Below are 24,342 nucleotides of genomic sequence, written 5' to 3'. Positions count from 1 at the left end.
GATTCATGATGGAAAACACTCTCCACATCCAGAGAAAGAACTGTGGAGTCTGAATGAAGATTGAAAAATACTATTTTCACTTTTTTGTTGTTTTCTCATGGTTTTTCCCCTATTGTTCTGATTTTTCTTTCACAACATGATTAATGTGGAAATATGTTTAACATGATTGTACATATATAACCTAAAATAAAATAAGATTAAAATTTATTATAATCTTAAGGTAAAAAACCAATTAGACTTGCTTCACAACTATTTTAATTTGAAGAACTTAATTTTAAGGTTCAAAACGTCATAACTTTTCAGTCAGGATTCTTTGTCCTTTCATTTCTATATTTATTTTTCCTCTTACATAGTCATATTTCTTGTGTATTCCATTCTCTCATTCTTTTTCACTTTGCATTATTTCATAAAACTTTTGTATATTTATTTGTATTTCTCATACTTATGGATATGAATCAAATGACAGATAATATTTCATAAATTAATGTACCCCAGATTTATTTAACCATTCCGTGTTATTGGACTTTTAGGTTACTTGTAACTATTACTTGGGACTGACAGATTATTTTCAAAAAAGGTCTACTAGCTTGCAGTTTTACCAACAATGACTTCTTTTTCCACAACTCTATCAGTATGAAGTTTTTATTACTTTTGATTAGGTGTGCCACTTCAATAGTTGTGAAGTGGTACCTCAGTGCTATTTTCTTTGATTTTAATGAAATTGAACATTTTTTCCATGGCATTGCTAACATTGTACTTTTCCTCTTTAAAATTGTTCATACAGTGTCATGTCATTTAGTGATTCATTAAGGAGACTGGATCTCTCAATAGAATCAAAAGGGAGAATGAGGTAAATAATTATTAACAATCAACTATTAATATGAGGGGAAATCCAGTTTTTTTTTCATTTCTATTTCTTCATTTAGTTACTAAAGTCAGGGTCTCTGAAGGACAGAGCTAATGATGAAATTGGGTTCAATCACACTCCCTGTTTAGTTCTGATTACAGGGTAGGGATCATGTTATCTAGGTGAATTCTAGCCCATTGTTTAACTACAAAAGTGATTTGGGTGAATAGATCCTTTTGTATAGATTGCTGGAGGCAGAATCATCTGAGTGGAGATAAGTCTCTTTGCCCAAGAGTGACATAATTGGTAATCCCCCAGTTTCTCATTAAAATAAACCCACCTCTCTTTATATTAATCATTCTCTCATTAATTGTTAACCCATCAGAGTTGCTTTCCATCTATCAAAAACACCCACTCTTCCAAGGATATTTATGAGCATTCAGGGGACCCCAAGGTTTATCTTTGCTTTACAAGAAAAAGACACTGACTTCTATTAATTATTTGCTAACCATAATTAATAAATTGTTTATTAATTACCTAGAAAAAAGAGAAATTGTTCATAACTTTCAAATATTTATCCATTATAGAATTATAGTTTTTAATAGCCCTACAGCCTACAACAAATTTCCCCTATAACTGATTCTGGTTTTTAAAAAGCCTCCTTTTCCACTTCATCCCTAGCTACAGATTTACGTGATTAAAGTGAAACAGAGTCAAACAATTTTGAACTTAGGAAATATGGATAATTCACAACAATAACAAAAAACCACATCTTCACGGCCTGAATCATTTAATCAGGGCTTACTAACCTTTTGGTGTGTCAGGTACCTTTTTTGGTAGCTTAGTAAAGCCAATGAACTCCTTTTCAAAAGAAAGTTCTTAAATGCATAAAATGAAAGATATAGGATTACAAAGGAAATCAATTATATTAAAATAGTTATTAAAAAAAATTCAAGTGCATTGACTTGCAGGTTAAGAACCCCTGACCTAGAGTGACTGATGATGCTATACAGCTTAGATACAATGGGTAAATGCCCAACTGTACAGCTTGCTTCGTAATAGTAGATCCTGGGAACAATCAATGATAAAAATAATACCTTTGTTGTAGCCCTTCTCTGAAATCCCAAAATATTTGAAATCTTCCTTGCTGTAATTCTCTACTGAGGAATGTCAATGATTGATGGCTCCTTGCTTATGACATCAGAGGTGATGCCCTCCCATCCTTCCCTATAAGATACCTTTGCTGCCTTGGGTATCCCCAATTAAGCTACTTGGATCAGTCAGTGAACAGTGCCAACAACAAAAACTCCTTCAAATTTCATCATGCCCCCAGGAACCTCATCATTCAGCCTTAATGGTACCTCACCAATACCCTCAGTACCCTCTAACTGGAGGACCCAGCAGAGAGCTCCTCCCAAATCCTCCACTTAAGGAATGCATAGGGCAAGCCATCTGTTTTCCATCCAAGTGCACTCTTCTGGATTTCTCCATCCTGCCTTCACACTGCATACCTTTTCCCTTTCCTTTCAGCTTCCTTTTGGATATTGTCCTTCTCCATTAGATTATAAGCTCCTTGAGGACAGAGATTATTTTTCTTCTTTGTGTTTGTATCTCCAGTACTTATCACAATGTTGGGCAGATAGTAGACATTTAATAAATGTTTATTGGCTGATTAACAAGCATTTATTAAGCACTTACTATGTATCAGGCACTGAGCTAGATAAAAGGGTTTATTGCTTTCAGCAATGGTTGGGTTGTCTGGTTCCATCTGGTCCTTATAACTGACCAAATAGCTGTCAGCCTTGTAATATATATCCAGCCTACTACTTTTACCACTTTCTTTAGGTTAATATTTTAGATATTTAGATTTTCTTTCTTACAAAACAATTACAAAGCACAGTGCCTGACACACAGTACAGGCTTAAATGCTTATTGGCCAACAAAGGTACTGAGGTCCTTCCTTTATGGTAAAGGTAGTGAAAGAACAGTCAGTTTGGTATCAGAAAACCCAGATTTGAATCCCAGATCTATGACTCATTACAAACATGACCCCAAACAAATCACTTAATTCTGACCCTCAGTTTCTCCAAAGAACCTTAAAATAAAAAATAAATTTATTATTGTTTCTATTGTTAGACATTTGTAAAGTAGGCATAATTATATTGGCACTCCCTACCTTATAGAAATAGTGTGAGGATGAACTGAAGTAATATGAGCAAAACATTTTGCAACTGTGGGTGCTATACAAATATGAGTGGTTATTATCATTAGACCCCCTAGTTATCTTTAAAAAAAATGTTCACAAAAACCCTCTAGTAAGGGGGCTCAGCAGGGCCAGTGCTCCACCCCATCTTACTGCAGACAGATGTGCTGGAAGGGTAGGGATGGAGGTGGGCATGCTCAGCAATGAAAAGTGAAGTTTCAATTTTTCCAGAGCAGTAAATCGTCCAGATCGCCCAAAGCTAGTCTTAAAATACACAAGGCAGTTCCCTAGAAATGAAACCATTTCTTGCCCCTATGTATTGGCATTCTTTCTCCAAAGAACCTTAAAATAAAAAATAAATTATTATCCTTGTTTCCATTGTTAGACAACATCCTAGAGACAGATAATTAACAAAATTAATATTTCCTTTACTCATTAATGGAACACAAGGAAACCCTAGACTTGGTTGGGAAATCTGTAGGTATATTTTTATCACTACCTAAAACAACATACCTGACTTAGAAATGATTTCCTGCGATCTGCAACTATAAATAAAACTCATTTCAAAGATCATTTGAAAAAGCCCTGTCTGGCCTTTCTAAAACACTTTGCCACCTGGTTACTCCTTATGTAATGTGATTTTTTTCAATGGTTCCATACATATATGCATAAATGTATGAGTATGTATACCTACATATCTTTTCCCCAAACCAGAAATGCAAGTTAAAAAGGGAAACTTTCTCCCTAGTTTAAAACTGCACTGTGTAGCCCACAATGTCAATTTCCTTTCAGAAAGTAAACCAAGGTTACTCATATGCACAGGCACCCTGACCAAAATTATTCCATTGTGCAATATGCGTGCTGCCTGTCTCCCAGCATAGATGATTATGGAGAGCAGCAGGGGGGAGGGGAAGAACCACATTCACAGCTAGTTCCAGAGAATTGTATAAAAGCTGCAGAACTAGCATCCTTCCTCATCCACGGTGTCATTTCAAAAGCCAAGTGAGGAGGCTGGGAAAGCTGTGCACTACTGTTCTTCTGAAATCCACACTGTTTTTCATTCTGGACTCCAGAGGTTACACCCAGGATCACAATAACCTCTCTTGCTGACACAAAATTAACTGGTAAGTAGGTTCATTCTTGTACTTTCTTGTTAGCTTTCTCCATAAGTTAACACATTTGCATTTGATTTGATAATGACTTTTGGAGACGATTTATTTACCTAACAGGATTAGAATGGGTAACAGCTGGCAAAAAAGGGCTCATGATACTTAAAAAGAAAGAAAGAGAAAAAAGAATTCTCTGTTTGCAAAATCACTGCTCACTCATACGCTTGGTCTTCTGTCAAAAGTGTTAAGAGATCACACAGGGTTTGCAGCAGCTGGAAATTAACTCCGAAATTTCAGAAAAGAAAACAATACAGCAAGGAGAAGAAAAAAATTACACTTCAAGCCATTTTCTCAGCCTTTCCATAAGTAAGAAGCCTATAAGTTTAGATTTAGAATACTTGAAAGCCCAGAAATAGTCAGATAACTTTTGTAAAGCTTATTGTTGTAATGTTTAGCACAATTGTTCATCTTCACTAGATGATAAAATAGCCAAGAATCTAAATCCAATTAGAAGGAAGAGGTTTTCCAAAAAGACTTCACTTATATTTCTTTCGGCGTACCTGGATTTATTAGATCTTACAATTAATAGCATGCTGAAATAATCATGCATACAAATGATGTGAGTAGTTCAAGTCTAGGTTCTTCCTAATGAAGAGCTAACAGTTAATTATAAGATCTTGGTTTATGGGGTTAGCTGAAAGTTAAATCATTTTTACATCCAATTCAGTTAAACTCTACAAACCTCTGTGGCCTCACTGTGTTCAAGGCATTTGCAAGTAGTTGCCTCTTCTTGGTTATAAAGCAAGATTTCACCTGTAATTTCTCACACTCTTTCCAGGTGAAGATCTGCTTTCCCAATGAGGAATCCACAGACTTGTTACAAAATTTCTTTCAGGATATTTTTACCAGTATACCGGTCTATTTTTTCTTCTAAAATCCAGTGAACTGCCACTTTCCTGTCTTAGCTCTCAGCAATAATTCCCTTCTGAATAGTTCAAAATAGTTTTAAGTCATTAAATGGCTTTTAAAAATTCTCAGAATCAGATGAAAGCCTACAAGCCTATTTAGTTCCTAAGAGAGCTTCAAGCATTTTTCTTACCTGCCCTTCTTTACTAAATAAAGCTATCCTGTCACTCTTCCAGGGCTTTACAACAAAATATCTCAACACCCTCCCATCAAAATCTGTCTTTCTGCATGCTTTTCTCTTTTAGTGCTAAAGTTCCAGCCTTCAGGTCCTTCTGATGAGGAAAAACATAATGGGAACTTTCTCTAGTCTAGACTTAATGTTCATTGAACCACTCAGACATTAAACCTTTAGACTTGAGTAGACGTTTCAGTCCTAATTCACTTCTACTTTTTTCTGGATGACCCTTTAAATCAGCTCTTTGTAACATTTATTTAATCATGGAACTCTGGCAATATGGTGTAGTCTAGGGACCCTTTACATCAGAATCATATTTTTAAATACCTAAGAGATAAAAAAATACATATGTAAACTATATAGAATTATAAAGGAAACCAATTATATTGAAATACAATTATCAAAATATACATACATATGTTTATATGTATACATACATATACACATACATACCATATACACACACATACAGACCTTATTGGAGTACTATGATATATATGCATGTATATGTATCTGTGTGTATATATGTATATATAATACGGTGTATAATATCATATGTGTATATACATGTATAAATACATATATGCATAAAATACTGCTCCAATAAGACCTGCTCCCTATTCTTGTCTGTTGGACATATGGTGTGGTCCAGTTTCAGTTGAAGTCCTTGATTATAGCTCCTTCTGGTCCTCAAAAGAAGAGCAGACTCTGCAATACACCAAGGCTTAAAAAAATAGCTCTCAGAAACAAAAATAATAACATATAATTGGGGTGAAAATATATTAAGTTAGGGGGGAAAAAACAAAAATATCTCTAGCCATGGATCCAAAAGAAGTCCCGAATAGGAGGGGGGAGGGAACCTTTCCAGTTGTTTTTCCTTAAGGAGTGGCCTGTATTGACTCCTGAGGTCCCTTACATCTCCAAATCTATGACCCCATACTGTCATTATGGACCAGTTGGAAAGATGTGAACCAGATGCCAATACAGTGTATTAGCTTTAAAAGTGGTTGATTGATTGAATCCAAAGTGAGTTAACAAATGAATTGATGCCCATAGGGACTGAAGTCTCTAGTGTATTGCCACAACACCCTGCCCTTTATATCATTCAACAATTTCATTCAACAGATGGCATATTTGTCAAATTTGTAAATGAAATGAAACTGGAAGTACTAGATAATATATTGTATCTGAGAAGAGACATTTGAAAGAATATTGACAGGTTAGACTGAAGCTAATAAGATGAAATTTTTTCTTATATGTAGGTTTTTAAAAAAAACCACATGCACACGATGGGAAAATTGTGGCTAGAAAGTAATTCACATAAGTTTGGAACTGAAATGGTCTTTGGGATTGCTTAGTCCAACTTTTAAAAAAAAGTGACATCTTGTTCCTTTCAGAATCTTGGCTACAAGACCTTCTGTTTCCAGCAGAAGATTATTTGTAGCAGGTGCCAAACTCCCTAAAACATAGAGCAAGATTCACCCAGCTGGTTGATACCCTCGGGTTTAAATTCCTAGAGCTAAGGTGTCTCTTTTGTAGACCTCACTTAGCTTAGGTTGGTTATTTCTTGGGTAACCAGACTCATACTGAAATCTGTTGTGTTTTGTGTACTAACTGCTTAGGCATAACTTAGTTGAGAGAATTGTTTGTGCAAAATTGTGTATATAAGTAAAGGACAGAGTTGATGAGAGAGGTTTAGGGAAGAGGAGAGGGCATTTATCTTTGAGAAAGGAAACAAGGTGCCAGACTCGTTTTAGGACCAACTCTAGACATATGAAGAGAGAAGAAAGATTTTGGAAGTTGCAGACATGTAAAAGAAGCCACCTCCTCAGTACATCCTTGATTTCCTCCTATTCCCCATTCCCACCCCAACCCAGAGATTTGGGGAATTTTCTTCTTGGGTGAGATTATGATCTTTAGCTTGGTATCTCACTCTGTGTATTTTTTTATATGCTCTAATATGTAACTGCTCTGATTTCTGTTAGTTATTCTGTTAGTTATTTGTTTGAATAACAGGTTTACTTGCAATCCATTATTTGTGGTGGTTTTCTGTGTAACCAGGATTTGGGTAGATGTATGTAAGAAGGATTTTGTTATCTTTTTAGTTTAGTTTTTTGGGATCCATGGCCATGGGAATGTCTAGTTTCCAGGTATTTGATAAAAGCTCCTAGAATAGTTCCAAGGATTCTAGATAGTAATTCCCAGAATTGTAGTAACAGACAGTCCTACTGAGGCTGCTATGTGAGATAAGGGGTGATGTAATTGATATTTACCAGGTTGTACAGAATGACGATATTGCTAAAGTTACCTGTGAGTTTAGTTGTTGGCAAGATACCTTCTTTGTCTATTACTCTGTAAAGCAGGTGGGCACTGGTCAGTGAGTGAGAAAAACCATGGGGAACCCATAGGGGTATCTGTGTGTGCCTCAACCAGCCCCCATTGAAGCTTCAGGGGATTCAGGGGTGTGCACAAGCTGTGCCTGTCTCGATTGACCCTATCGAGACATAGGGTTAGTTGTCCCCCCTTCTCGCTGGCCTCTGTGAGAAGGGTAAATAGGGAATGCTGTAGGAGCTGGTTCTCCCACAACTCTTTGAGAAGACTAGACTAGAATAAAGCTGATTATTAACCCCTCTGAAGCTGTCTGCCTGTCTGACTAAATCAAAAGCGAACCTGTTAGAGGCTGGAGTCCGGAACCTTCAGTGTCTCCTGTGTGTTATCTGTGAGACAGTAGGAAAGAGTTAAACCTACAGGTATAAGCTTGGGACAACCTTTTCCCTAAGATTCTTAAATGCATCCAGGAAGCAGCTTTTGTTTTGAATCAGTCATTCCTCTAGACTAGCAATATGTATGTGTTCATCCTTCGTTGCCAAAGAAGATCATGCCATCAGAGAAATAATGACATGACTTGCACTTGACTTTGTTTTGAGTGAGGGAGGGCTGTGCAGGTCACCAGCCTCACTTCTCCTCCAGAACCATCTGAATCCAGTGACCAGATATTCATCAGGACAACTGAAGATGACCCAGGATGAGGCAGTTGGGGTTAAGTGACTTGCCTGAGGTCATACAGCTAGTGAGTGTCAAGTGTCTGAGGTGAGATTTGAGCTGAGGTCCTCCTGACTCCTGCACTGGTGCTCTATCCGCTGCACCACCTAGCTGCCCCAGACTAATAATATATAGATGGACAAATAGATACAATTCAGACTTCAGGTGGATATACGTATCTTACATGAGCACACAGTACACACACCTTTCAATCATGCCTCCCATTTTTAACCTCTGATGACAAGACTGCACTTAGCCATCTCCCATGCCCATAGGGCCTTTATTCTTAACAAGTTGCCAAGGATTCTGCAGTTGCTAAGTTTGTCAATTCCAAAATCCTTTCCGCTCCCCCATACCAATCAATGGGTAGGGAGAAAGGCAGAGAAACAAAGCTAAGCCCTGGGAGCAAAGATATTATCTCCCTCCAGCCTAGTTTTTCTTGACTTTTTATATGTATGTATGCACATATGGAAAAAATATATATACACACATATGACATATATCATAAATATATCACATACAGACATATATCATATGTGGATATATACTGATATACATCAGTAAAGCCTTAAAAAGCTTTAAATCTCCAGCACAAATAGGTAGGATTGTTTCCAAATGTGCCCCCAATGCTCTTTTGACTCTCTCCCACCAAACTTTGCCAGTCACTATCTTGTCAGTTTTACATCAATAATCAATAAATTGTATTGATATTACATATGTAAGTTATATATAATCAATAAATTACATCAATCATCACTTACATCAGTGATCAATAAATTATATTGATAGAGTATACATAATATGAAAGTTATATATCAAATCAATAAATGACATCAGTGACTATGTCTGTTCCCTTGTCTCAGTCCACACAAATGCCAACACCCTGGTGGAGCCCCCATCCCCTTTCTCCAGGACTGGTCTCCCAGCCCACAGTCTCTTTCCTCCCCAATCCATGCTCCCCACAGCTGGTTGGTAAATAGCTGTTCTTCAAGCACAAGTCTGGTCATGTTGCTCCCGTACTCATGAAGCTTCAGTGGTTCTTAGGATAAAATATAAACTCTTTTGTTTGCCATTTGAAAGCTCTTTTCAGCTTCACTCCAACCTATCTGTCTAGACAGATTTCGCATTACTTCCCCTCCACGCTCTACCTTCCAGCCAAACTGGTCTTGTTTGCTTTTCCCTCTGCATGATACTCCATCTCCTGCCTGCACGTCTTTGCCTCCTCCCCTTGCCCTTTTTGTGGGAGGATCGTCTTTCTCACCTCTGACTCTTGGAATCCTTAACTCATTTTAAGGCTTACCTTAGTTCTCCCCTGCATGAAGCCTTTCCTGGCCCTCTCTCTTGTTATGCTGCCCACCTCTTTGAATTTACTTTGTAGTTATTTCTCTGTGTAGATGTCCTGCCCCCTCCCACCCCTCCAAAACATGGCAAGCTCCTTGAAGGCAGTTAGTATGGGGCCCAGCATGTAGCAGGTCATCATCATTGATAACATTAATGTGAAGCATTTTAAGGTTTACAAAGCACCCGACCTATATTATCTCATTTGGTAGTGAATACTTACTGAAAAATTTCAGTGCACTCTCACAACTTGTCATTTGGTGTTACAATGTGGCATCATTGGCATCGTTCTTACCACCAAAACAGAACTCCCAATATGACATGGCATAGAGGAGAAAGCACTGAATTAGTGGCTGTGTGACCTGAATTCTAGCCTATATTTTGCCACTTGACTAAGGTGTGTCCCACCTCTGACATACTAGCTGTCACTGAGCTTCTCAAGGTTCTAGGCCAGTAACAAACTCAGAAATTTGTGTTGTTATTGTTGAGTCATTTCAGTGTGTCTGACTCTTTTTGAACCCATTTGGGGTTTTCTTGGCAAGATAGTGCAGTGCTTTGCCATTTCCTTCTCCAGCTCATTTTATAGATGAGGAAACTGAGATGAACAGGGCTAAGTCACTTGTCCAGAGTCATATAGCTAGTAAGTGTCTGAGGCCAGATTTGAACTCAGGCCTTCCTGACTCCAGGCCTGGCATTCTATTCACTATGCCACCTACATGCCCTCAGATTGAGACGAGGGTCACTAAACAGTACATAAAGATCCCTAAGCCATATATAAGTATTTCTGAAACTGCATATTGATTTAGAAAATCACATATTAAACATTATCCATGTTCTATTGTATTTTCATTTATTTAATTATTTCAAATTATATTTTAATCTGATTCAGCCTAAACCTGGAAGTGTTGTGGGCCACAGTGTAGTGTTTGATACCTCTGCTTTGGGAAGCTCTCTAATGCTGTAAAATATAGAGAAGATGCTGACCTTCACTGGTGGAGGGAGTTTCCTCCCCTGGGAGTTCCCATACCAGTGAAATCACAGGTCTGGTTCCTATCTCTATAAAACAAAGGAACTAAATTGGATAATCTCTGTGGTCCATTTCAACTCTAAAATTCTACATTTATGTTGGTCTGTGTGAAAATTTTTTGAAAATAACAAAGTTACCAGGGATGGGCAGAAAAGCTAAAGGCCACAGCCAGACTTGAAGACTCTTTGCAAAGGCCAAAAATAAGGGAAGATCTGGACTGATAAAAAATAGAGCATTTCTACCAAAGCATCTTTGTATAAAGCACTCTTAAGTGTGGCTAATTTTAAGCGATTTTTAAAGTGCATTATTGAGCTTGCAATGACTAAGTACAAAACAAAGAGCATTGTAACGTTGTTGATTAAAACTCATAATATTGTCCTGCTCTCATCCAATTTCACATTAATCTTGAGATTCTTGTCATGATTCCTATGCTTTTTAGATATTGATCTTTTACTTTGGTAAAGAAATTTGGTATGAGGAATACAATTTAGTTTACTTTCTAAATTTTATAGCTTTGGAAATGAACATGTAATTTGGTTGCCCCAAGAGAAGGAATTAAAAAGGTACTCAACGTGCAGCAGATGTAAGGGATGGGTATTTATTTCTTCACACAAAAGGAATGATGATAAACACAGAACATTCCCAAGATGAAAACCAACTTAAAACAGGTTTCATTAACTTATGACTACAATTGCAATTCCCTGGGAAGATACTTAAGCCTTATCAGCGCATAAAGCCATTTGTGAATACTGATTAGGCATTTCATGTCTGCTCTACACTGTCTAAACTAGCAGTCAACAAACTATGGCCAGACAACCAAATTCATTTCTGTATGGCCTGATAGCTAAGAATAGTTTTTTTTATATTTTTAAATACAATAAAACTTTATTTAAAATTGTTTTTAAAAAAAATCCTTAACTTCTGCCAGCTGTTCAAAATCAGGTAACAAATTGAATTTGTTTTTCAATGCATGGACTAAACAACTCTGGGTACATGTTTGCTGGAAAAATAAATAAATAAAAGACCAAGCTAAAGCTAATCCCGATGTAAGTGTCCATGTTTTCTAATTAGGAATCTTTTTCTGCTAATTTGCTGTACTTTCTGGACTCGGGACTTACAGGACTCTCAAATTTATAGAGTGACCTTCAAACCTAGTTGAAAAGGCAGCCCAGAGCCCAGGAGCAACTCAATAAATTCTGTGGGAGCAGTGGTGGGATTCCCTGACCAAAGGTATTAGTCAAAACATACAACACCATAGGTTGTAGGTGGAGGAAAAGAGCACAGCCAATGTGCTCTCCTCCCCTCTTGGAAAGACTGGAGACAAAGAACTTTACTTGGTTTGTGGGTGAGCAGAATCAACAGAAATCGAGATGGAAGGATTCTCCCCTTTTAAAAGGTCCACTGAGTCATCAGCTCCTTTAGATCAGCAGCCAATGATTGTATCATGACCCCAAAGTACCTACGCCCTTTGGCACTCAGCTAGCACAGGAAGCAGCCAGAAAGAAGTTCATCATCTCTTATGTGCCCAAATACTGAGTCATTTTATCCTCAGAGTCCCCAGAAGTTTCCAAGCGATACCCTGTTAGATATCTAGGAGGGGCCCTATAGGCCAGTTCAACTCTGCAAAATGGTATTTTAAGATGCATTTGGCAGCTGGGTATAAGCTGGAGGATGATATGGTGTTGCAGGTAAAAACAATTTAAATTCTTTTAGGCAAGCAAAATGGGAAGGCATGGACCTCCCGGATCCTCAGAGGCATGCTTCTACTACTAAGCAAAACCAAATTACCCCTTGGATATATTATCGTTGCAGATCCCTCACTTGTTCCATCTCAATATGGCATCCTCTTTCATAAATCTCTTTTTAGGTCTAGGCAGAAGTTTCTGCCACAGCCCACAGACTTCCACCCAGCTCACCATCTTACTCTTCTCCTTCCCTGGTGCATCTCTGATGCACCTATCTGATTCAGCAGCCCTCTGCTTTGAATGCTGTTGGGGTCCTCAGCCTTGTCTTTTCGGCTATTTGCTTCACTGACAACAACCTATAGTGTTGTGTTTTTGACTAGCCTTTGGCCGGGGAATCACAGAATCTCACAATTGAAAAAGACTTCAGAGTTTGTGAATTCAACCCATGATTCACATGAAAACCTTTGAAACACTCCCCAATACACCTTAACAGCTGTAATTGTTAGGAATTTATTTTTTTCCAAAACAGTATCATTAAAGCTGTTTCTTGCAGTTTCCACCCGTCTTTTCTAGTCCTTTCCTCTGGAGCTGGGCAGAACATGTCTAATCTCCTTTCCACGTGACAAAATACTTGAAGACACCTGTCGTGTAACCTTCAAGACTTCTCTTCTCCAGATTGAATATCTTTAGTTCCTTCAACCAACTGATTCACAAGTGACATAGGTTCCAGTACACTCTACCCTCTTGATTGGCTTCTTTCAGAAATTGCTTATCCTCCTGAAATGGGATGTCCAGAAAATGAATATAATATTACAGATGTTTTTCAACTAGAGCAGAACACAGTGGACCTATGATCTCTTCTCCAGGCACTCTTTTAATGTAACCTAAAATCACATGAAAAGCAAAATGAAGGACTAGTATCTGACATTGGAGTGGAGAAGTCTTGATGTGCTAGGAGCAATGTTCTCTGCCTCTCTCACCCTTAACTTTTCCTAAGACCCTTCCCCATGCAGAGGAGGCTAGTTTCTCCTTACTGTTGTTATTTCAGTCGTTTCAGTCATGTCCAACTCTCTGTGAACCCATTTAAGGTTTTCTTGGCAAAGATACTGGAGGGTTTCTCTTTAAACTGTATTAAAGCTATCCCTAGATTGGGTCAGGGGAATAAGGCTCAGCAATTTACCTGGCTTCTTGGTCACCCAAGAGTATATTAGAAGCCTGCCAACAGGAAGTAAGGGTCTGATACATTTGGCAGATATTCCCAAGTTACACAAATGACCACACCCTTCCCTACTGACCAGATTCTTGTCCATATGGAGACCGGATGGGCCTCGTGTACCCAAGCTAAGTGTTGTATTATTGTGGTATATCCCTTCTATGCTATGGCTAAGTAAATTTTTTGCTAACCTATATTGTGTAGCAGAGTTCATCGTCTTGGGAGAGACATATCCATCAGCAAGGGTATGATGGCCATGGATCAGAAACAGGAAGACAGACTGAAAATAAAGAGATTTGTTAACATCTTAAGGGATCTGCTCTTGCTGGTAACAAATTCAGATTTCTGGATTTGATTTTTACAACCTTTCAGGCAAGCTTGGAATGCACAGCCAATCAGCAGCATTCAGTGGCAACTTGGAATGGAAAACTAAAGCATTTCATAGGAGAACGATGGGTGACAAGAAAGGGGAACCAGACAAGGTAGAAAAGGAGAGTATTTGAAATGCAAGTGGCAAGATTTATAAGCATATAATAAGAATAAGAAGAATAAGAATAAGAAAACATTCCTTGTTAAAGGGCAGACAAGGGACAAAGACCAAATACTTTTACAATTGTGAAAGCAGCTCTTTTATCCAAGGACAGTAAGTAATAATTAAAAACAGTGGATAAGAGATCCCCTTTTACTCTGTCCTTGCATAGTAATTGGGGACTTTCTAATATTAGGCCAGTCAGTAGTTGGGGGAATTTTTACACTGTTAGTAAGTACATTAAGACATCACAAGATAATTGTAGTTCCTATTTTACCCCCAGAAGTGTCTCTCTTTTTTTTTTTTTTCTTCAAATTCACCACTATCAGGCCTAAGCTACCTGGAGACTAACCTAAATCAGGCCTTTGTTAAAATACCTGGGATTCAATTCCGACTCTGGTATATACTATGTGTCCATGGGCATTAACTTCTCAGTACCCTAGCAATGCTCTTTTTTTTTTTATTAAAAAAGTATATTTGATTAACAGAAAACTTATTTTCACTCCCTCCCATCTCTCCTCACTCCATTGGGAAAAAAAAAAGAAAAAAGAAGTCTTTGTAATCGATAATAATAGAGAAGCAAAACAAATTTCTGCGTTGGCCTTTTTCAAAAATGCATGTCTGCCTCTGCACCATGAATCCACACCTACCCGGCTAAGAGGTGGGTGCTCTGTCACTGGTTCCCTGGAATCATAATTGGCAATTGCAACGGTCAGAATCCTTAGATGTTTCAAAGTGGTTTGTCTTTATAATATTGTTACTATATAAATTGTTCGCCTGGTTCTGCTCACTTTACTCTGTGTCCATTCATGCAGGTCTTCCCAGGTTTCTCTGAAATTATCCTTTTTATCATTCCTTACAGCAAAAAGTATTCCATTAAATTTATATAGTATAATTTGTTCGGCCCTTTTCGAATTGATAGACATCCCCTCAGTTTCCATTTTTTGCCACTACAAAAAGACTTTCTTTGTTTGTTCATGTGGATCCTTTTCTTCTTTCTTTGGTCTCTTTGGAGTAGAGGACTGGTCACCATATCTTAGCGAGACTCTTTAGGGGAAAAAATAAAAGATGCTACTGATGAGTTATGGATCTTGTTATCAGCAGAGGGAATTCCCAGTTGGATGCTGTACTAACAAAGATCATCAAGCCGGGCTATCCCCCAAAATTATATTAGCTCACCCTGTTGGCTCATATTGAGATTGTAGTCCTCTTAAGAGATAGTATTCATAAAGCATTTACCACAGTGTCTGGAACAGTTATTGCTGTGTTTGTCCATTTTTGAAGAAGACCATGACATCAGAGATGTGACAGGGCGTGCATAATAAAATACTTATAAAAAGCTTGCTTTGCTTCTATTCCCTTAAGAAATACAGATCTTTATTAGGTAATCCCTGTCTAGCAGTGCCTCCCAGCATTAAGCTTATAAAATATACTTACAAAACAACAACAGCACTTATGTGGGACTTTACGTTAGCATTTGTTAAATGTCATCTTTTTAGATCTGGTCTACTACTCTAACCTTTTGGAATATCTTTGTATCCTGACTGTCATATAGGATGTCCACTATCCCTCTTGACTTTGTGTCATTTGCAAATTGAACAAGAATGACATCTTATATTAAATGATATAGGGGCAACCATAGGTGTCTGGGTACTTCCTTCCATATTGGTATCAAGCTATTAATTTTTAAATAATATTTTATTTTTTCCAAATTATATGCAAAATAACTTTAAATATTTTAACATTCATTTTTTTAAATTTTGATTTCCAAATTCTCTCCCTTCCTCTCTCTACTCCCCCCTCCCTGAGATGGTAAATAATTTGATATAAGTTATACATGTGCAATCATGTGAAACGTTTCCATATTAGTCATTCTGTGAAAGAAGAAACAGACACACACAAAAAGAAAGAAAATGAAAAATGGTATGCATCAATTTGCATTCAGACTCCATTAGTTCTTTCTCTTAGTTCATCATGAGTCCTTTGGAATTGTCTGATATCAAGCTATTAATGACTACCTTTTGGGTTTGGCCATGAAACTAGGTCCAAATCCCCATAGTTGGACAATTATGTATCCCCCCTCTCTTCACTGTGTTCGGCCACATTCTGTCTATGGTACTGAGGTTAGTCTGCCATGACCTATTCCAAATGAAGTCATTCCTGGCTCTTCATGATCACTACTTGCTCCTTTGGCCATTCAGTAATCATCCCTTTAAAAATACATTCCAGAATTTTGCCAGTAATCAAGGCCAAGTTCACTGACCTATATAGTTTACAGACTCCACTGTTTTCATTTTTTATTTTTGAAAATCAGGACATTTACTCTTTCTAGTCCTGTGGCTCCTCTCCCATTCTCTTCAACCTGGCAAAAAATCACCTGCTTAGCAATGACATCATTACATTCAGAACTCTGAAATGGATTTTCCTCTGGAACTGATGACTTCAGAACATCAAGGGTAGGCTGTCTCTTAACTATTACTCTCTATTATCTATTTTTGATCTTCCCTATTTAAAAAGTAATTCTCAGAGGAGGAAAAAAAAAGGAAAATAAGTGTTGAATAGTTCTACCTTTTCACCATCATCTTTTATCATTTTTACCTCTGTTTCCTCACATATACGTTTTCAGGTTCCTTTTGTGAATTTGCTTCCCTCTATTAAAGTACAGTCTTTTTGAAGGCAGGGACTACTTCTTTCAGTTTGTACTTCTATTCCTGCCCCTAACACAGGGCCTGGCACATAGCAAATGCTTAATAAATGTTTATTAACTGTTAACTGTTGTCATCATTCTCTTTACCCTAAGAGGTCCAAGCCCCTCTTCTTCCCAAAATAACTAAAGGAATGTCAGTTTTGCTGACCTGAAAATTCATTTTCCACCCCAGTTCATTCTAAAATTTTGGTGCTCCTAATACTGTTCTTACAGAGATTTCCCTCTCTTTTCTATTCCTCTATTAAAAATTAAAATTGATCTCCATGTCTCTTTAGATAGTTCCCTCATTTCTTCTAAAATGTAATGATTTATTTTTGTGTTCTTACAGTTTCACTCTTGAGAGTTTCTACTCCTTGTTATGCTTAGGCCATGGGGTGCTCCAGGAAAGGGAGCACGGTAATGAACTGTTAATAGGGTATTGAATTGGTCCAGCCATTCTGGAAAAGCAATTTGGAACCATGCCCAAAAAAGCTACTAAACTGTGTACCTCCTTTGAGTTATCAATACCACTTCTAGGCCTATGCTCCCAAAGAGATCAAAGAAAGAGGAGAAGGACCTATATATGCAAAAAGATTTTTAGCAGTTCTTTTTGTGGTGGCAAAGAATTGGAAACTAAGGGGATGCTCAGCAGTTAAGGAACAGATGAACAAATTATTGCACAAGAATATAATGGAATACCATTGTGCAGTAAGAAATGCTGAAAGAGATAGCTTCAGGGAATCCTGGAAAAACTTACATGAATTGATTCAAAGAGAAGTAAGCAGAACTAAAAAAAACACTATACTATAGCAACTTTGAAATTCTTAAGAACTCTGATCATTGTGATTCCAAACACAGATCCAGGGGACAATTGCTTGGAGTATGCTACCAAATTCCTGATATAGAGATAATGGACTAAGGATGCAAATTGAAGCATATATTTTTTTAAATTATTTATTTTTAGTTTTCAACATTCACTTTTATAAGATTTTAAGTTCTAAACTTCCCCCTCCCCAAGATGGTATGCAATCTGATATAAGCTATATACGTACAATCATATTAAACATATTTCCATGTTAGTAATGTGAAAGAAGAATCAGAATAAAAGGGAAAAAACACAAGAAAGAAAAAAAGAGAAAAGAGTCTGCTTCCGTCTGCATTCAGATTCCATAGTTCTTTGGATGTGGATGGCATTTTCCATCATGGGTCTTTTGGAATTATCTTAGATTATTGCATCGCTGAGACAAGCTAAGTTTATCAGAGTTGGTCATCGCACAATGCTGCTGTCACTGTGTACAATGTTCTCCTGGTTCTGCTCATTTCATTCAGCATCAGTTCATATAAGTCTTTCTATGTTTGTCTGAAAGGCAAGACATATACTTTTAAAATATGAACAACTTTCTTCAATCCCTTCTAACTCTAGCAAACTGTGATTCTTTGAATTGTCCCTGTCTCTAAGAAAAAATAATTTTTGTAACAAATTTTGTTGTTTAGTCATTTCAGTTGTGTCCAACTCTTTATGATCCCATTTGGGGTTTTCTTGGTAAAGATGCTGGTTTGCCCTTCTTCAGCTCATTTTATAGATAAGGAACTGAGGCAAAAACGGTTAAATGACTTGCCCAGGGTCACACAGCTAGTACTAGTCCAAGGTCAGATTTGAACTCAGGAAGATGAGTTCTTGACTTTAGGTCTGGCACGCTATGCACAATGGCACCACCTACCTGTCCCTTATAATAAATAAATCATTAAAAATGAAACCAGATTTGTGTAGGCCTATCAGTGTTGATTTAGAATATGTTTTAAGAAGAAACATGATGATGGTGTAGTAAACTTTCATGGTTAAAGACCAAAGAATTCTGGTTAACTAAACAGTCTGCTTGCCTAAGAGTAACCATAGGCAACTTTCATAGATTATCAATGTCAGAGAACAAAAATGCAAGGAAAAATGCAATGTTACGATAATACAATGGAAAAAATACTGAATTTGGAGTTAGGAGATTTAAGGTATGATACTAGCTCTCTCACTTAACCTCTCCGGATCCTACTTTCCTTATCTTTAAAATGAACTTGGGAAATATGGAAAATTCATAATAAAAAAAATTGCTTCATGGGCTGAGTCATCCAAGTAAGTGTCATTAACCTTCTTTGCATGATGGACTCCTTTGGCAGCTCAGTGGTTAGACAGCTAGGCCTGGAGCTGGGAAGACCTGAATTCAAATCCAACCTAGTTGTATGAACCTGGGCAAGTTTCTTAACCTCTGTCTGTCTCAATTTCCTCATGTGTAAAATGGAGATAATAATAGTATCTAACACTCAGGGTTGTTCTGAGGATAAAATGAGAAAATATTTGTAAAGTACTTGGCAAACTTACAAGTGCTATATAAATGCTAGTTATTATAATTGTTGGTGTTGCTATTGATAGTCTGACAAAGCCTATAAACCCTTTCTCAGAATAATATTTTTAAATATAGAAAAATAAGATAAATCACATTATAAATGAAACCAAATATACTACAATATTGTTATGAAAATATTTTTAAAAAATAAATTCACAGATCCCAGATTAAGAATCCATGCTCTAGATAAATCCTACATAACTTAATCCACCAGAGATCTTTTAGTTCTTTTTATATTTCATGAAAACAAATGTAACATTTAGCCATCTGATATCCCTCAATATGTGATTGACTCTTCTTCCTTTCTTAGGCTATGCATGTCCCTACTATTTTTATGGTATCTTTTTTGTAATTGCTATCATGGTGAATATGAAACAGCCTAGTCACCCCAAGTTTCACTGACAACTATGATTCTTTTGAGATCATGGTGCTCCCCACTTTGTATCTATATAATATCTCCAAGAGAAAATTTCAATTAACAGTGGGAATTGATGGAATCAGCAGGTTAGGACCATTGAAAATGCTGTGCAGTTTAGCAGATGTGACCTGGATGAAGGTCAGGTGGTAGGAGGAGAACCTGGAGAGAGAAGTACTGGAAAACCCTAGAAAGAAGGAATGTCAGGGAGAACAGTTATCCACAGTGTCAAAGGCTACAGAGAAGTCACAAAGGATGCATCCTGCTATCTTGGTCCTATTCAATTCTAGGCTCAACATATTATCTGTCTATAGGTCTTATCCAAAAAAATACACATTGATAGACTAACCAACTCAGTGGGTCACCCATCCAAGTGCATGTCATACTCGGCACAACATGTCACTCAGTAAATAAGCATATGCTAAACCGGTACTATGCCCCAGGCATTGTGCTAAGCACATCAGATCAAAAGACAAAAACATGGTCCCTGTCCTCAAGGAGATCACATTCTGATGAGGGAAACAACATGCAAAAAAAAAAGTGTACATACAAGACAAATATAATGTAATAGAAAGTCATGTGAGAGGAAAAGCAGTTGTAGTAAAAGAGGGGTAGAGGCAGATATCCAGTAAAAGTCTCTTGCCAAAGGTGGAATTTTCTGGGTCTTGAAGGAGGCCAAGGAAGCCAGGAGACAGAGGCGAATAGCATGGGGGCAGTCAAGGGATAAGTTTTTACCTCTTGTTTTTTCCTATGTATATGGCTAAACTAGTCTCCATCCATAATACATGAAATGACATGAAAGGATTTCTGCTTAACTAACAACAAAAGATTGTAAATTATTTGGCAAACGTATTAATATCAGCCTAGTAAGATGCCATCCTCACTTCTCTCCTAATAATGATTGCCTCTGGTTAATAACAGTTCTTGAACTAACTGAAGACATGTAAAGAATTAGCACATTTCTTTGGAATGAGAGATAGCTCTTCTCAGTTCTCAAAATTCTTTTACCACCTTTTAAAAAGAAAGGAAGTGAAAACAGAAAAAAATTGTATTTGATAATTAGTATTTTCTTATTTTCTCTCCTCAAAATCTCTGTCAAAGCTTTGGGAGGTGTGTCTTCAGATAAAAAGGAAAACAAGCAGTTCTGTCCATATGCCCAAGTGCGGTCTTTCTGAGCTTCTTCACCTGGGTCCCCACACCTCAAAAATAACTATTCACTTCAGTGACAAAAAAACAAACAAAGGTAACCCCTGTTCCAAAGCCTGTTGGTGTGAGACTATCTCACAAACAAAAAAACAACCCAATAACCTGATCATTTGGAGTCAAATGCCCAAAATAATAGATTGACTAAAATTTTCACTTTTCAACTTTCTGGTTTTTTTTTTAATATGTATTTATTAAACACCTACTATGTTCCAGCTAGGTGGGCAGCTAGGTGGTGCAGTGAATAGAGCACTGGGCCTGCAGTATACCTACTAGCTATATGACCCTAGCTATATCACTTAATCTTGATTGCCTCAGTTTCCTCATCTGTAAAATGAGCTGGAGAAGGAAATGTCAAACCATTCCAGTATCTTTGCCAAGAAAACCCTACATAGGGTCACGAAGAGTCAGAGATAACTGGAAACAACAAAATATTCCAGGTGGTATCATAAATCTTTACAAATTTTATCTCATTTGATCCTCACAACACCCCTGGGAGGTTGATGCTATTATTATCCCCATTTTAGAAATGAGAAGATTGAGGCAGACAAAAGTTCAGTGACTTGCCTAGGGTCACACAGCTAGAAAGGGTTTGGTTTTTTAAAATTTTTTAATTTATTTATTTTCAGTGTTCCACAATCACTACCATACAACCTCGATTTTTTCTTTCCCTCCTTCCCCCTCCCTTCCACCCACCTTTTTCCTCCCTCCCCAAGATGGCATACAATTTTATATAGGTTCTACACATACATTCCTATAAAATACATTTTCACTATAGTCATGTTGTATAGAAGAATTAAAATGAAAGGAAGAAATCATAAAATAGACCAAAACATAATACAAAAGAAAATGATCTGCTGCAATCTTAGATTGAATTCCATAGTTCTTTCTCTGGATGTGGAAGGCATTTTGCCTTAAAAGACCATTGGGAATTTTTTAAGTCCTTGCATTGCAATGAAGTTCTAAGTCTGCCAGAAAAATTCCTCGCACACTGTGGTCATTGCTGTGTACAAAGTTCTCTTGGTTCTGCTCCTTTCACTGAGCATTAGTTCATATAAGTCCTTCCAGGCCTCTCTGAAGTCTTCCTGTTCATCATTTCTTATAGAACAATAGTATTCCATTACATTCATATACCATAATTTATTCAGCCATTCCCCAATTGATGGGCATCCCCTTGATTTCCAGTTTTTGGCCACCACAAAGAGAGCTTTACAAATATTTTTGTACATGTGGGACCCTGTCCCATTTTTATGATCTCTTGGGGATACAGTCATAGAAGCACTATTGCTGGGCCAAATGGTATGCACATTTTTGTAGCCCTTTGGACATAGTTCCAAATTGCTGTCCAGAATGGTTGGATCAGCTCACAGCTCCACCAACAATGCATTAGTGTTCCAACTTTCCCACATCTTCTCCAACATTTATCATCTTCCTTTTCTGTCTAGAAAGGTTTTGAGGTAGGATTTGAACTCATGTCAGCTTATTCTGTAGCACCATATGGTTATGAAGTGCTTTCAGATTCAGTACCTCATTTAGTCCCTGCATTAAACTTGTATAGCTGGAAAGTATTTTATAGACGAGAAAATTAAAACTGAGAGGTAAAATCACTTATGCAAAGTCACACAGCTAGTAAGTGATATAGTTTGGACTCTAGCTTTGGTCTAACTATTCTAGGGACCATTTTAGCATACCCTGCTATTTCCTATGCAGTCTCTCTGGGTTTAGTTGTCATTCTCCACTCTTGCATGACTTGCATGGAGAACTGGAAGAAACCAGAGATAACTGCTCTTCACAAACAAGTCACTCATTTCTGCCTTGATTTCCCTACCTGACACTAAAAATGTCAGTCTCACTCTTTAATCCCAGATATTCTCTAACATGACTAACCATAAGGTTAAGAAACAGATAACAAATCATGAGATGTGAAAGTTCTTGAATTTGGTGATAGGAACAGATCCACCATGTTACTGCCATTTTAGAGTTTTCTTTGACACAAAATGTCTAAAACTGCCAAACCACCTGGAAGGGTTTCAATGTTTGTAACAAAACTTCTATAACTGCCAACCTATCTGGAATGGTTTCAATAAGCCTGAAATTACATACAAATTCTTAATTATCTTATTATATTCTCAATTGTATAAAATTCTTAAAATATAAGCAACAACCCAAAGTACCTTTGGGCTCCCACGGATGGGACTTATTCCTGAGGGTTTGGGAGTAACTATATAATGATTCATTCTGCTCTCCTTCAGCCTTTACCCTGGGAACATCAGAATTTGATTCATACCACCTCCCAGGATGGAAATAGAATCTGAGCTATGTTTTTCACTAAAAGGACCCTTGAGCTCCCCAACAAGTACTAGAGGGAAAGAAAAGATCTTAGTTTTTAGTTAAGCCACTTTTCATAAACGGTTTATACGTGAGCCCATAAACAGTCAAGAAGAACACCCCTTTTCTCTCCAGTGGGCCTCTCTCTATCTTTCCCCAGGGACTTAATACACATATCCAAACTCATTAAACTACCTGAGGGAAAGAACTCCCAAACTTCTGAGGGGAAAAAAAACTTATGGTTAATCTCTAAGCTTCAGTTTCCTCTACAAAATAGGACGGTAGTCAAAATGGATAAGGTTTTCTTTTCACATATTTTCATTCCCACTTAAAACCAAATCTGGTTCTCCCCAAGGCACGGCAAGTCCAAAGCAGAGTACAATATTAAATCAAAGGATTTTATAGAACTAAAGGGGACTTTTGAGATCCCCTATCCCAGTCTCTTCATTTTACGAATGAAGCTGCTGAGATCCAGAATAGTTAAAAGAGACTTCATTAAACTGTGTGCTTCTTAAGAGCAGGAACTGTCTTTTCCTTTTGGGTTCCCAGCACTTCAGCAGAGATGGGGCACATAGTAGGCACTTCCTAATACTTATTCACTGTCTGACTTATCAGGTGGTCTAGATTTACTCTTAGTTATTTTTAAATTTATATTAGCTCCCAAAAATATTAAGAGAATAATCCATTTTTTTAAAAAATAGACCTATTTATTTCTGTGCCAAATGGATCAACTCTTCAAGTAGCTGACTTACCAGTTTCTTAAAAGATGACAATTTTTGCCTTAATCAGTCTTCAGCAGGTTAGAAAACAATTCCTTCACCAAATTAAAAAGAAAAAAAAAACACCTCTGAACTTTTCTGAAAAAATACTTTCTCTCATTGGAGCTGACCTGTTCTGTCTTACAGAAGGTCATGACAGTAAAAAACAAACCCAGCTCCTATAACACCAAAAGTCATCAGGAAAAAGGAATAAATCTACACAAATCATTTGGTGCAAGATGAATAAACTCTCCTTAATAGGAGATAATCAGAGCATCATTACAGCTTACTTTGTAAAGGAGTAAACATAGCTTCAAGTTAGCAGCAGGAAATAATGATCCTAATACACTTGGAGTGGTATTAATCAGTTGACATATCTTTTAGTAATAAACACAGATCCAAAAACATTATCTAAACTAACT

The 24,342-nt window shown here is 37.2% G+C and overlaps 1 protein-coding gene across 3 annotated transcripts in view; it reads left to right on the top strand.

Annotated features, from left to right (window-relative positions):
• Positions 1–3,894: 3,894 nt before the first annotated feature.
• CMKLR2 (chemerin chemokine-like receptor 2) overlaps positions 3,895–24,342 on the top strand; it is a 56,299-nt gene continuing 35,851 nt past the window's right edge. For 2 of the 3 annotated variants that reach the window (XM_072617364.1, XM_072617365.1), the window contains exon 1: positions 4,027–4,174. The gene's annotated coding sequence lies outside the window, so the exon portion shown is untranslated. Of the gene's footprint in view, positions 4,175–24,342 lie in introns of all 3 variants that reach the window. The other variant, XM_072617366.1, reaches the window with a different exon arrangement.

This window comes from Notamacropus eugenii, chromosome 6, assembly GCF_028372415.1.
Source record: "Notamacropus eugenii isolate mMacEug1 chromosome 6, mMacEug1.pri_v2, whole genome shotgun sequence".
NCBI classification, from domain to species: domain Eukaryota; kingdom Metazoa; phylum Chordata; class Mammalia; order Diprotodontia; family Macropodidae; genus Notamacropus; species Notamacropus eugenii.
Note: the sequence above shows the minus strand (reverse complement) of the source record. Positions and strands in the feature narration are given on the sequence as shown.